This window comes from Equus caballus, chromosome 17 (genome assembly GCF_041296265.1).
Source record: "Equus caballus isolate H_3958 breed thoroughbred chromosome 17, TB-T2T, whole genome shotgun sequence".
Taxonomy (NCBI): domain Eukaryota; kingdom Metazoa; phylum Chordata; class Mammalia; order Perissodactyla; family Equidae; genus Equus; species Equus caballus.
Genome location: NC_091700.1, coordinates 25,889,360 through 25,902,099, shown reverse-complemented (window position 1 = coordinate 25,902,099; position 12,740 = coordinate 25,889,360). Strand labels below are relative to the sequence as shown.

Genomic DNA, 12,740 nt, shown 5'->3' with positions numbered 1-12,740 from the left:
ACTGCACTGAGACAGTACTGATAAAATGTTAATTACGTTTTCTTTTGTCATCTCCTTTTTCACATCTTTTTGTCTTGGATCTCAAATACATTAAAATTCAACGAGGGCAGAGAAAATAGTCTCACAGAGTACTGTCCGACAGAACTTACTGCGATGGTGGAAATGTTCTATATCTGCGCTGTCTCATAGAGTAGCCACCAGCTACTGTGGCCAATGAGCACTTGAAATGTGTGCGGTGCAACTAAAGAACTGATTTTTTATTTTATTTAACTTTACTTAATTTAAATTTAAATTTCCACATGCGCTAGTGGCTAGTGTCTTAGCACAGGTCTAATGCTTCTCTATAGCTTCCACAGGGCCTGGTGCAGAGATGTGTGCACAACGGACAACTCGGCTGTTTTGATTTGATTTCTCAAGAACTTAACATTCACCTTCATGGACATACAGAAGGTCAACCAAATTTTTTAGGAAACAGGTTTTCAATAAGTTATAAACTAAATCTCCCTACTGCTTAAACTATTCCTGGTAGTTATACGCTATCTATTAATATTCTTTAAAAGAAAAAATGTAACTCAGTCTGAATTAATATTGGGGAGTTATGTGGTTCCAAATTTAAGATACCTATCTATAATTTTCTTTTGATTACAGAATTCCTTAAAATATCTTTCTATATCCTAACACTCCAACAGAGACACAGCTCATTATTGCACAAATTAGAAAACAAGTCCAATAAAACCCATGAAATATTGCCTAGCTCTGTATCAGCCTAGTACAGCAAAAGTACAACAATACGTTGTTCTCTTCCGTCAGGGCCTCGGCCCCAGAGACTGAGGAAACCGCATCCTGGAAGATCCCCACTGTATTTCAGACCTGGGAGGTACAGGAACATGCTGGGGCCACCTCCACATACGGATAGGAACTTCTTTCTCCTTCCCTCTTCGTTTTTCTAAACATAACTTGGCACACTCATGGCTGGCTTCAGCCGCTGTGATGATTTTTAGGAGAACTAAAACTGACAGATTTCAAGCTCTTCGAGATGCTTTCATACTTTTCTTGACATTTTCTCTGTTTTAAACTGTTTTGTCTTAGGTATTTCTTTTATTGCTACAGGACTCCGGCCTCCAAAACTGACATTAATCATAAATTAACAAATTTGTTAATCTTACCGTACATGCAAGAACTTTTGCATTTAAACGTTAAGCTAGTTAAATACCATATGGCTCCAAATTTCCATACTCAGAGCATTCGATGTCACTGACTCCAAGGATCTCACTGACTGTTAAGCAAAGTCTGCCCTCCCCTTCACTAGAATTTGTCACACAAGTGGACCCCGGTTTTCACCTCAGCCTGTCTCTAGCAGACATTTATACACCACAAACATGGTATAACACAGCCTCACAAAGGAATGGGCAGCCCCTCTGTGTGGTAAACACATGATCTCGAACCCTCAGTTGTACTTTCACAAGTGTTGCTTGCGGTAGGGCTCTATTAGTCAGCTGGAGCTGCCATAATAAAATACCATAGACTGGGTGGCTTAAACACCAGAAATTTATTTTCTCACAGTTCCGGAGGCTGGGAAGTCCAGGATCAAGGTGCCAACCAATTTGGTTTCTGGCGAGAACTCTCATCCTGACTTGCAGACAGCCTCCCTCTCACCGTGTCCTCACACGCAGACAGAAGAAGCAGCAGGCAGCTCTCTGGTGCCTCTTTTAATAAGGCACTAATCCCATCATGAGGGCCCCACCCTCATGACCCCATGGAACTCTCATCACCTCCCAAAGGCTCCACCTCCAAATCCCATCACATTGGGAGTTAGGGCTCCACCATATGAATTTGGGGGTACACAATTCAGTCCATAGAAGGGACAGTGATGAAGAGGAAAGTTAAATAGTGAGGAGTAGCCTGGCAGGCCCTAAAGAGCCAAATGATACAACCCTAAAAGCTCTCAACAACAAACTTACTCCATGTGCCTTCTGCCCATCACTGAAAAAACAAAGTGTGATGGACTTGCTGTAAGTGCAAAATCCCAAGTTGTTAGCAAAGGCAAAACGATGTCTCTCTGGATCCAGCTTTACAGTATATTTCCTTGAGTCACAAAAACTTGAAAATCTGCACATGGCAGAAACTAAGCCTCACAACTCAAGGATATAAATAATTATAATCATGTTCTATTCATATGGAAAGTCTGTTTAACCTGTCTTCTCATTTAGCCAGCTGTGGCTCAAAAAACCATTTGGAGGGTATCTCAACGCTCACACGGTCTCCCTCTGATGTGCCTGAAATCCGAGACCCTCCAGGGAACCAGCACAGCACAGTGTCTGGGGAAGACCTGTGCTTCAGGGGCCACTTCTGTGCCTATATTTCAGGAAGAGTCTCAGAATTACTCATTATCAGAACCTTAGAAAAATTACCAGTCATACCAAAGCTAACAGAAACGTATATAATGAACTCAGAAATCAGCCCACAACCAGCAGCTCTAAGACTCTTCCCACCACAGAACAGGTTAAATGGACCAACAGCTCTGCCTGTGGCTCTCAGAAGAGATTACCATTCTCATTGTTTCCTTGGTCATTTCCAGTCTCTATCTGCCCTACGCCACTTTCTACATTAAATTAAAGAATCCTGAAGGATCTCTTCAAAGCACCATGTGACCAGGAATAACTTCCCTGCTGCTTCTGTTGGTCCTTTCTCCCTACACAAATACCTCTCGCCCAGCTGATTTAGTAAATAGCTTTTCAAATAGATTTTTTGTCTAGTTAGGACAGTTGACTCTGATTACATTTCTGACACATCAGTTGTGTGCTAAACTTCTTCAGTGGCCCCCCAGTGCCTCAAGAAGAAAGTACAAACTTCTCACCTGGGATTTAAGAACCTCCATAACCACCTGCTAACAAAGCCTCCACAGTTCTTCCTTGCTATTCATTCATTCTTCTCTCCAGCCATGCGGAATGCTGTTGTTTCCTGAGTACTCTCCAGGCTGTCCTGCCTTCAGACATTTGCTTATGGAGTTTTCTCCTCTGGAAATGCCCACCACCCCCACCCACCTCCTTCACATCTACCACCCAAGTCTCCACACACCTAAATTCCACATGCTGAATAAATGTGATCCCTGCCATGAAGCCTTCTCTGCCATTCTCTAGACGGAAGTTCTCCTTCCGGTGAATTCTCCTAGGACCCAACAAATGTCCTTCTGTGGTTTTTAGCACTTTCTGCCTTGTATTACAGTCCTGTACATAAGGTTCATCTCTAGACCAAAGGTCCTAGCTAAAGTTCCCTGAATGTCTGGATGATGTCGTTCACACAGCAGATTCTTACAGAAATGAGGAGAGAAGGAAAAGAGGAAGGCAAGAGGGAGGGAAAAAGGTGGGTCAGGAAGGGGAAAATGCCCAACCCCATGAACTTCTCATCCATCCACATCAGATGATTCAAATGCAATCTCAAATAAATTAACTAAAGAATGATCTCAGAGTAATCTTCATCCTGAAATAAAGATTAAAAAGTACGAACCTTTCTACTATTCTCGGTAAACATTAGGCATGTTTTGCTATAAAATGTTAGATATGTTTTGGATTAAAATCTCATTGTTTTAGAGTAGGCAGTTGTTCTAAAAGGATAACCTCTGTGCCCTTGAATTTACTGTTCTCTTCATCTAGAGGGCTGTCCCTTCCCTCTCAGCCTGCCAAATGCTTAGTGAGACCCCAGGATGGCTCAAGCACCAGCGGCCCCATGAAGCCCTCACAATACCCCACACCACAGCCCCAAACTCCACCCTGCAGAGTTTGCTCATTCCGTAAATGGATACCCGGGCCTTCTCTATGCCAGGCAGCATCATAGATACTAGAAATATAAATATTAATGAGACAGCCCCTCCCTCAAGGAGTTTGGGGGTATGCAATTTGAGAGGTAAACAGATAGTTATAATAGGTTATGGCAAGCAGAATCACAGGAGTCTGGAAGTCTGCACAGGACGCTGAGGAAACAGGAAGGGAGACCCTGGCCCCAGCTGGGTAGAGAGAGTCAGGGAGTTAAAGAAGGCTTCCCAGGGGGAAATAACACCTGAGAGGATCTTAAAGAGAAGCAGGAAATCAGCCAGACCAAACGAGATGAGCAGGCAGGGGAGGGAGGGGACAGGCTAGAGATGAGGTGCCGTTATTTTGATTTATTTTGTCTTCTTTCAGAGCACTCCACCTATTATCTTTTTGTTTCCTTAGTCAAGAACTTAACAGTTACAAAACTCCTTCATATTATTCTTTCAAGACAACTTCCAGTTCCATAACTTCTAGTTCATGATTCTGCCTTTCTTGTATGTGCATGTGAATCTTTTCAATAGGTAATACACTGTACAGTATAAAATTTGAAGGATAAAAGAGTATACAATGAAAAGCTAATTTCACCTGCCACCCAGTTCCCTTTCACAGAGGCACACAGTTTTCCAAGACTTCTTTAAATTAACATTTCTGGTTCTTAATGGAAATACTGGCTTTATCCACTTTCCACCTGCAACTTTTGCATCAGAAAAGATGTTGGATGCGTCCAGGCTCCAGGTGCTCCTAGGGTTTATGAACACTAATTAGTACCAGCAAAATGTATCCCATGTGTCCTAGGACAAACCTCTTCTCCCACAGCTTCTTTCCACGGACAGGGATAACATTAGACAGCGAGGCAGCCTGGGGCTCGTTCAGAGGAAGACACTCTGCAGGGATGAAAAAGAGAAGACTCAGGGAGGCATGACAGCGTTCTTCAATTACGTAAAGGACTGTAATGGAGAAGAGAGATTAGAGTTGGCTCCTGAGAGTCCAAGGGTCAACCAGAACCAATGGGAGGAAACTGTGGGCCCAGTCACAGATGGCTAAGATGGAGTGGAATCCCTAGTGGCCTTAGTCTAGGGTAAATTAGGAAAAAATCAAGCACAAAACAAGGATGAGGCCAAATGACAAGATCAATGCTTCTCCAAGCAAGATATATATCCTGCTAGTAGGATGAAATCTAATTTTAGCTGGCATAAAAGGGACTTTCTTAATGGCTAAATCTTTTCATGTTTATTAAAAAAAATACAACTAGTAATAATAACTAGCATTTTGTGAGCATTTACTATGTGAAAGGTACTATTGTAATTGTTTTACATTCTTTTCTTTTTCTTCTAATCCTCACAAAAACCCTATGAGACATATACTGTTATTATCCCCATTTTGCACTTGGGGAAACAGAGACATAGAGAGATGGAGCAACTTGCTCAAAGTCCCCATACTAGTAAGAAGTGGAGCCAGGATTTGAACCCAGGCAGCCTGGTTCCAGAGTCCAAGCAGCAACACTATCAAATCCAGATATTATGCCTAAAATGAGACTAAGCCAAACATAGGATAGAACCTAGAGAAAAATTAAGTAACTAATAGTACAGGTAGTTCTCAGATATGGCAAAAGTCATGAAGATAGCACTCAAATCACTGATGTTTGAAACATACTTGTCTAGATGTTTCAATAAGGTCTCTCCCAAACCATCTTCTGGAATTATGATATAACCACCAAAAGCTCCTATAACTTAGGCCATTCTATGGTTAGAGAGTACGAATCATTAGAAGTGAACCTGTAGCCAAAATAAAGCATGCTCCAGGGACAATACCACGCTTCATAGTCTAGTAAAAAGTTGCTATGTTGCACAGAAACTTTCCTACTAAGTCCTCCAAAACAAACACTGGAAGGTAGGTGGGGAGAAATTTAGCCAAGACCCTAATTAAGTATCATTAGAGCATCCGTAGCATCCTGCATCCCTTGACCCCAACTGCACCCACCCCCACTACAGTGGAATATATATGCCTTCTCACACCCAAATTCCATCTAAGAGCAGAAAACACAGGTGTACACAAAAGGGGGAGCTCTAGTGAGGTCATGCCGAGTTTCCACCTGCTATTCTTTGGGGCTCTTATCCCTCTTGCCACTGGTTGTTTATCATGGAAACACTCAGAATCACAAATTAGAGCATCTTAGAGTACAACGTCTTTCCCATGTTTCCCTGGGAATGGCTAGCCAATCCTAAGAGAAAAAAATCCTTCACCCTTCCTTTTGAAATGCAAATCCCAGCATGCAGCATAAAGCACTGCTCTGTGTTTACCACTTGTTTGTAATAAATACATAAACTGAGAGAAAACACAGAAGCCTTGAACACACGACACACCCATGCTCAGTGCACGCTTCAGCTTCATTACAACTTCAGATGCCCTACAACAGAGAGTAATTATCTAATAACTAGGCAGCTCACCAAAATCTGTGATGACTGCTATAATTAGAAAGTCAGAAATAAAAAGCGCATACCTGTAAGCCTGATTCTGGCACAGAAGAGAAAATGCTACTGCGCAAATGAGCTTAAGTGCCCTGGGGTAGGCAACGCACGTCTTAATCCAATCATCTTTGCAAGTCAAGTGAACCCCTAAATGCCTCTGACTTCCTCCCCCCTTGAATGGATTCCACTAACATGAGATCTTTTCTTTTTTTCCGAAGCCTGTCACACAGAACGGGGAGCACATGCAGAGCTACTCCTCCTGGGAAGAGACAAGAACAAGTGAACAATGAGCCTGTCAACTCCATCATCACAAAGAATTAAAAAGAAATTAAAATAAATGGATTTATATGAAGCAACCTCAGTAAACGCTAATTACTTCCAAGTAGATTCTTGGCTATCAGACTTCACTATCAATTACATTTTTTCTTGGGGGGCAGTCAATTTAGCATACAATTTTATTTCTTTTTCTTTAATCTTTCCAAATGATGTAGTTTATCCCTTACCCTTAGCCCTAGATATCAACAGTGCAATTTTCAATGTAAAGGACAAGACTCAAAGGTTGATTGCAGTATCTCAAGGGACCAATTCTCTCTTGAAATATCTCTTGCTTTTCAGATTTCACAAGATCTATGCAGGGCCTCCAGCCAGAATAATAATCGGCAGCATCCCCTGATTAAGATGCCAAGGGGAAAATGAGATAGATGGGCTTTCATCATTTGATATATTCTCATTCTATATTAGACAGACTTTCCTTTCTCTACTTTCCTTGTCCTATTTAAAGCATTTTCACCAGTGTTTCAATATCTATTTTTATTGTACTCATAAAACAGTTATTTAGTAAAACTCTAAGTCCCAAACATCATGCAAGGCACCAGGGAAATGAGGTCTAGAAGGAGTCAATCCATTAAGACTACAGACAAGTACACAATGGTCAACAGTACAAACCAATAATGTTAATAGAGGAATGAATAGTGTTTCATAGAGTCACAAGATTAATTTGTTTTGCCACAGAAGACAGGAGTAGGGACAAACGGACAGGAAAGGTTTTGCAGAAGAGTAACATTTGAGCTGTGTCTTTATAGGGAAGAGAGGGTAGGAAAGTTGTTTGGGACAAGAAGAAAAGCATGAAGAAAAGTCGAGGCCCAAGTACATATGCCGTACCTGAGAAATGGCAAAGTGAGAAGATTCTTCACAGAGTTTAGGACTTGCTAACTTTATCATGCCTTTAGAATATGCAGGTGGAGATGCCTGGTGAGGAAGTTTGGATGTCATGAGGGAGGTAAGGGGTGGAAATAACTGCCCAAATGACAGCTGAGACCAAAGGAAGAGATGAGACTCCCAGAGAGGGAGTAGCGTAAGAGAAGGTCCAAGGACAGACCTCAGAGCACACTCCCTCGCAACTCGGCAGTCACACCAGCCTTTGCTTTCTCTCCTGAGTGCATGAAGCTCATTCCCATCCCAGGGCCTTGGCACATAGCCCCTTGGTCCAGAATGCACCCCCCCCCCACTTCCTTTTGCCCAACATTGCCCAGCTTAAAAGCCTCTTCCAGTGGGCCCACCCCCGTCCCTCCCTCCTCAGTGCTCTGTAGTTTTCCTTCATTGGGGGATAAGAAAATGGAAGTTATGCAGTGGTATGTGTAATCATTTATTCAACATCTGTTCCCTGCAAGACCCACTTGCTTTGTCCTCCATGTCCAGCACAAAATCTGCCACAGAGCAAGCTCTTAGTAAATATTTCCTGAGTAAAGGAGGAAGGAGCTGTGGTCAGAGAGACTGAAGGTGAATCAAGAGTTAGTAGTGGCCAAGGGGCCAAAAGGGGCAAGCGTATCAGGAAGAATGTAGTCAATAACGAGGAAGCTACCCAGAAAATAAGCACAATTAAAACACCAAAAAGGCCTACATCCAAGAAACCTAACTGGAATGATTAAACTTCCTAAGGCAGTAATTCAACCAGGTCAACTACATCAATGAAACCCCTTCAGTCATGGCTTACTGTCTACAAAATGAAGGTCAAATTCCTCAGCCGGCACCCAGGGCCTTCCTCAGCCTTAGCCCCCACTGATCACCAACTCAAACCCTCATGTTGGCCCACATGACTTATTCTCCACACACTCTGACTTCTGTCCCTTGGACCACTCCAGACAGACTGGCTTCCCAGCAATCTAACCTGACAAACCCCACGAATACTTCAAAGCCAAGGGAAAGTGCCAGGTCCTCACCAAAGTCAACCTAATCCTTAACTCTTCTAGCCCAGACTGATCATTCATTTGAATTCCTAAAGCAGTGTTGGTCTATATTACTCAAAAACTTTAGATATTTTCAAAATTCATGTGCATCTTTTCTCCTCTAATTTATCAGCAAGTTTCTTGAGAGCAAGACCACATCTTCTACTCACTTCTGTCTACTCAAAGGTGCTACAGGGATGATTTGCACACAGGCAACACTTGTTTCCCTTTGGAACTCTCACACTTAATCCCAAACTGAGCTCCTGATCTGCCACTCCCACACTCTGCCCCATCTCAGCCAATGGCATCCACAACTCCATCTCTTTCTGGCTGAAGCCAAAGAACTTGGAGTCTTTCTTGATGCCTCTCTTCTCTCATATCTCGTACGTAATCCATCAGCAACTCCTGTGGGCCCAACCCCAAAAAGAGAACCAGAATCCAACCACTTCTTACCACCTCCACCACTTTTACTCTGACCCAAGCTTCTGTAATCTCCTGCCTGCATTCAGCAACAGCCTTCCAACTGGTCTCCCTTCCTCCTCCCTAGGCACCCTTTCATCTCTTCTCCACAAAGCCCCTGAGAGATCCTCTCAAAATTAAGTCAGACAATAACACTCCTCTGATCTAAACCCTACAACCTCCTCCAATCTCACACAGTAAAGGAAACATAACATGGCCTACAAGGTCCTTCCCCATGTGGCCCCCATATTCCTCTGATCTCATTCCTGACCACCTCTGGCCCCCATCCAGTCACCTTCCTCCAGATGCACTGGCTGCTTTGCTGTTCCACATGCACCAAGGCATATTCCCTTGTCAGGGCTGTTGGACTTGCCATTCACTCTGCCTGGAGTGCCCTTCCCCAATAGATCTGCAAGCCTCACCTCACCTTTAGGTGACCCTGTGAGGTTCCCCCTAATGACCTTATTCAAAATATTAACCATCCCAACACGTCCTATCACCCTTCTAAATGCGTCTTCATAGCCCTTACCACTATCTAGCATACAAATATTTCACTTATTTTCCTTGATTTTGGTCTGGTTTGTCCACTGCTATACCCCCAGCACCCAAAATATTTCCTGGGACCAATTAAGGACTCAATAAATATTTATTGAATGTATATCGAATCAACAGGTATTTATCTACTATCTTAAATACAGTGTTTATTAATCATCTTTAAGATTGGTCCATGCAAGTATGTGCTGTAAACACTCCCTGTTTATAAACCCAGACCATCCAGAGCCAAAGATGAAGGAAGGTGGTTAAGACTAGCATCTCCTAAATTTGACCCAAAGCCTGTTCATGGTCCGCACTGTGCTGGCTCTCCCAAAAAAGTCTGGATCCTATTCAGGTACTCAGCAGCTCTCTAACCTTGGGAAAGGTACTAAATGTTTCTGGTCTTCAATTTCCTCTTCTGAAGAAGACTTAACCCCCCTAAGTAGGGCATGTATAAGAGTATCTAGCACAGTAGTTGGAGCACACACTTCAACAAATGTTGACAGTTAATGTCAGCTCCTTTTCCTCCCCTTTATCCACAGAGTAAACACTACTGATGCTCTCCTCCATGTTGGCCTCCTGGCATCATTCCGTTGCCAAGAACATTTTTCAATCTGGTTGAACATGAAAGTCTGTATTCTCGCCAAATTTTCTCACTAATGTTTACAGATGATGTATAAAAAAAAGTAGAATCACTGCAAAGCAATATAAAATGCAAAATACAAATGATGCTCTTCTTAAAACACTCAAAACAAATATGTCAAGATAAAGCCCACTACTATATAGAAATTTATTTATTTATTCACTTATTCATTCATCTATCTGGAAAATATAATGATCTGAAGTCAAACTCAATCACTGATGATAAATTTCAGTATAGTCATTCGAAGTGAATCTTCCCCCCCCAAAAAAAGCAAAAGGCACAAATGGAAAATTCTACTAGACCTTAGAATTTTAATTCCTATATAATTTGAGTGAAGAATCTAACAAAATGGCAGACTCTTCTCATAATTATAGTTAGCTCTGTCTATTTCCTGTACACTAGGAAAATCTGTGGCTTGTCTTTAAAAAAAAATGTTTTAAACTTTTTATTTTGAAATTGTAGATTCACAGGAAAAAGAAAATGAAATACAGGGAGGTCCCATGTATTCTTCTCCCAGTTTTCCCCAAAGGAACATCTTGCTTAAGTACTGTAAAATATCAATCCAGAAAATTGACATTGGTACAATCTACAGACTTAATTCCAATTTAACCAGTTTTAAACGCGCTCATTCCTGTGTGCCTGTGCAAATATGTGTTGTAGCTCTATGCATTTTTTATTGTGGTAAAATATACATAAAAGAAAATTTGCCATCTTAATCATTTTTAAGTGGCATTATGTACATTCACATTGTATGCAACCATCACCACCATCCAACTCCAAAACTTTTCATCTTCCCAAACTGAAACTCCATACCCATTAAACACTAACTCCCCATTCCCACTCCCCCAGCACCCACCATTCCACTTTCTGTCTCTATGAATTTGACTGCTCCGGTACCTCATATAAGTGGAATCATAACAACATTTGTCCTTTTGTGTCTGGCTTATTTCACTTAGCATAATGTCTCCAAGATTCATCCATGTGGTGGCATGTGTCAGAATCTCCTGCCTTTTTAAGGCTGAATAATATTCCATTGTATGCTTATATCACCTTTTGTTCATCCATCCATTCATCAGTGGACATTTGGATTGTTTCTACTTTTTGCCTACTGTGAGTAATTCTGCTGTGAACATGGATGTACAAATATCTGAGTCCCTGCTTTCAATTCTTGTGGATATATACCCAGATGAGGGATTGCTGGATCCTATGGTAATTCTATTTTTAATTTTTTAGGAACCTCTATACTACTTTCCATAATGGCTATACCACTTCACATTCCCACCAGCAATGCACAAGGGTTCCAATTTCTCTACATGCTGACCAACACTGTTTTTTTAATAAAAGCCGTCTTAACGGGTACAAAGTCCTAATGGGAAGTTTCAATTTGCTTTCCCTAATGTTTAGTAATGGTGAGCATTTCTTGAATGCAATTTTATAACATGTTTAGATTCGTGTAATCATCGCCACACTCAAGATACAGAACTGTTTGATCAGCACAGGGCTCCTCTGTGCTAGCCCTTTAAGCCACACTCTCCACCATTCCAAACCCCTGGCAACAATTAACCTATTCTCCATCCCCGTCCTTTCATTATTTTAAGAGTGTTATATTAACAGAATATTTAACCTTTTGACCTTTGGCTTTTCTCACTCAACAATTTTCTCTGGAGATCCATTTAAGTTGCATGTATTGATAGTTTCCTCCCTTTTATTGCTGCGTAGTATTCCATGGTATAGCTGTACCACAGCTGTTTAACCACTCACCCATTAAGGACATCTGGGCAGTTTTCACTTTTTTGCTATTCTGAATAAAGCGGCTATGAACATTCACGTACAGGTTTATGTACACAAAAGTTTTAATTTCTCTAGGATAAATACCCAATAGTGCAATTGCTGGGTCACGTGGCAAATATGTTTAGTTTTACAGGATTCAGTCAAACTGGATTCTAGAGTGGCTGTACCATTTTTCAGTCCCACCAGCAATAAATCACCAATCCAGTTTTTCTGCATTCTCAGCAGCATTTGGTATTGTCACTATTTTCACTTCAGCCATTCTGATAGGTATGCAGCAATATTTCATTGTGGTTTTAGTGTGCATTTCCCTGATGGCTCATGATGTGAACATCTTTCCATGAGCTTATTTTCCATGCATATCCTCTTCAGTGAAATGTCTGTAAAGTCCGTCCATGTCTTTGTCCTTTGACCACTTTCAAATTGGATTGTTTGTTCATTAATGTTGAGTTTTGAGAGTTCTTTATATATTCTAGCTTTTGTCCATTTTTGCATACGTGGTTTAGAAATATGTTCTCCCCGTCTGGAGCTTGTCTTTTCATGTAACATAAATGGTTGAAACCTACTAAAAATACTCCAACCATAATAAAAAGAAAAAAACTATCCTCAGAAAAATAAAATCTGGAATACTCAAAATGTTATCTGTGATTATTATTGAGTAGTATAATTAAATGGTAACTAGTTTTTCTTTTCCTTTTTACTTATTTTCCAAAATATGCATATGTTACATTAAAATTTATTTTTCCTATTATAAAACACATAGATCTTCAATATTTGATCTTCCTTTTCCTCTAACCTTTGCTTTTTGGTGGAT

At 41.2% G+C, this 12,740-nt stretch overlaps 1 protein-coding gene across 10 annotated transcripts in view; it reads right to left on the bottom strand.

Moving 5' to 3' along the window:
- MTUS2 (microtubule associated scaffold protein 2) overlaps positions 1 to 12,740 on the bottom strand; it is a 559,486-nt gene that overhangs the window by 486,651 nt on the left and 60,095 nt on the right. The window contains exon 3 of one of the 10 annotated variants that reach the window (XM_070240203.1): positions 4,395 to 4,693. The exons of the other annotated variants lie outside the window; for them this stretch is intronic. The gene's annotated coding sequence lies outside the window, so the exon portion shown is untranslated. The remainder of the gene's footprint in view (positions 1 to 4,394; positions 4,694 to 12,740) is intronic. 10 annotated transcript variants of the gene reach the window in all.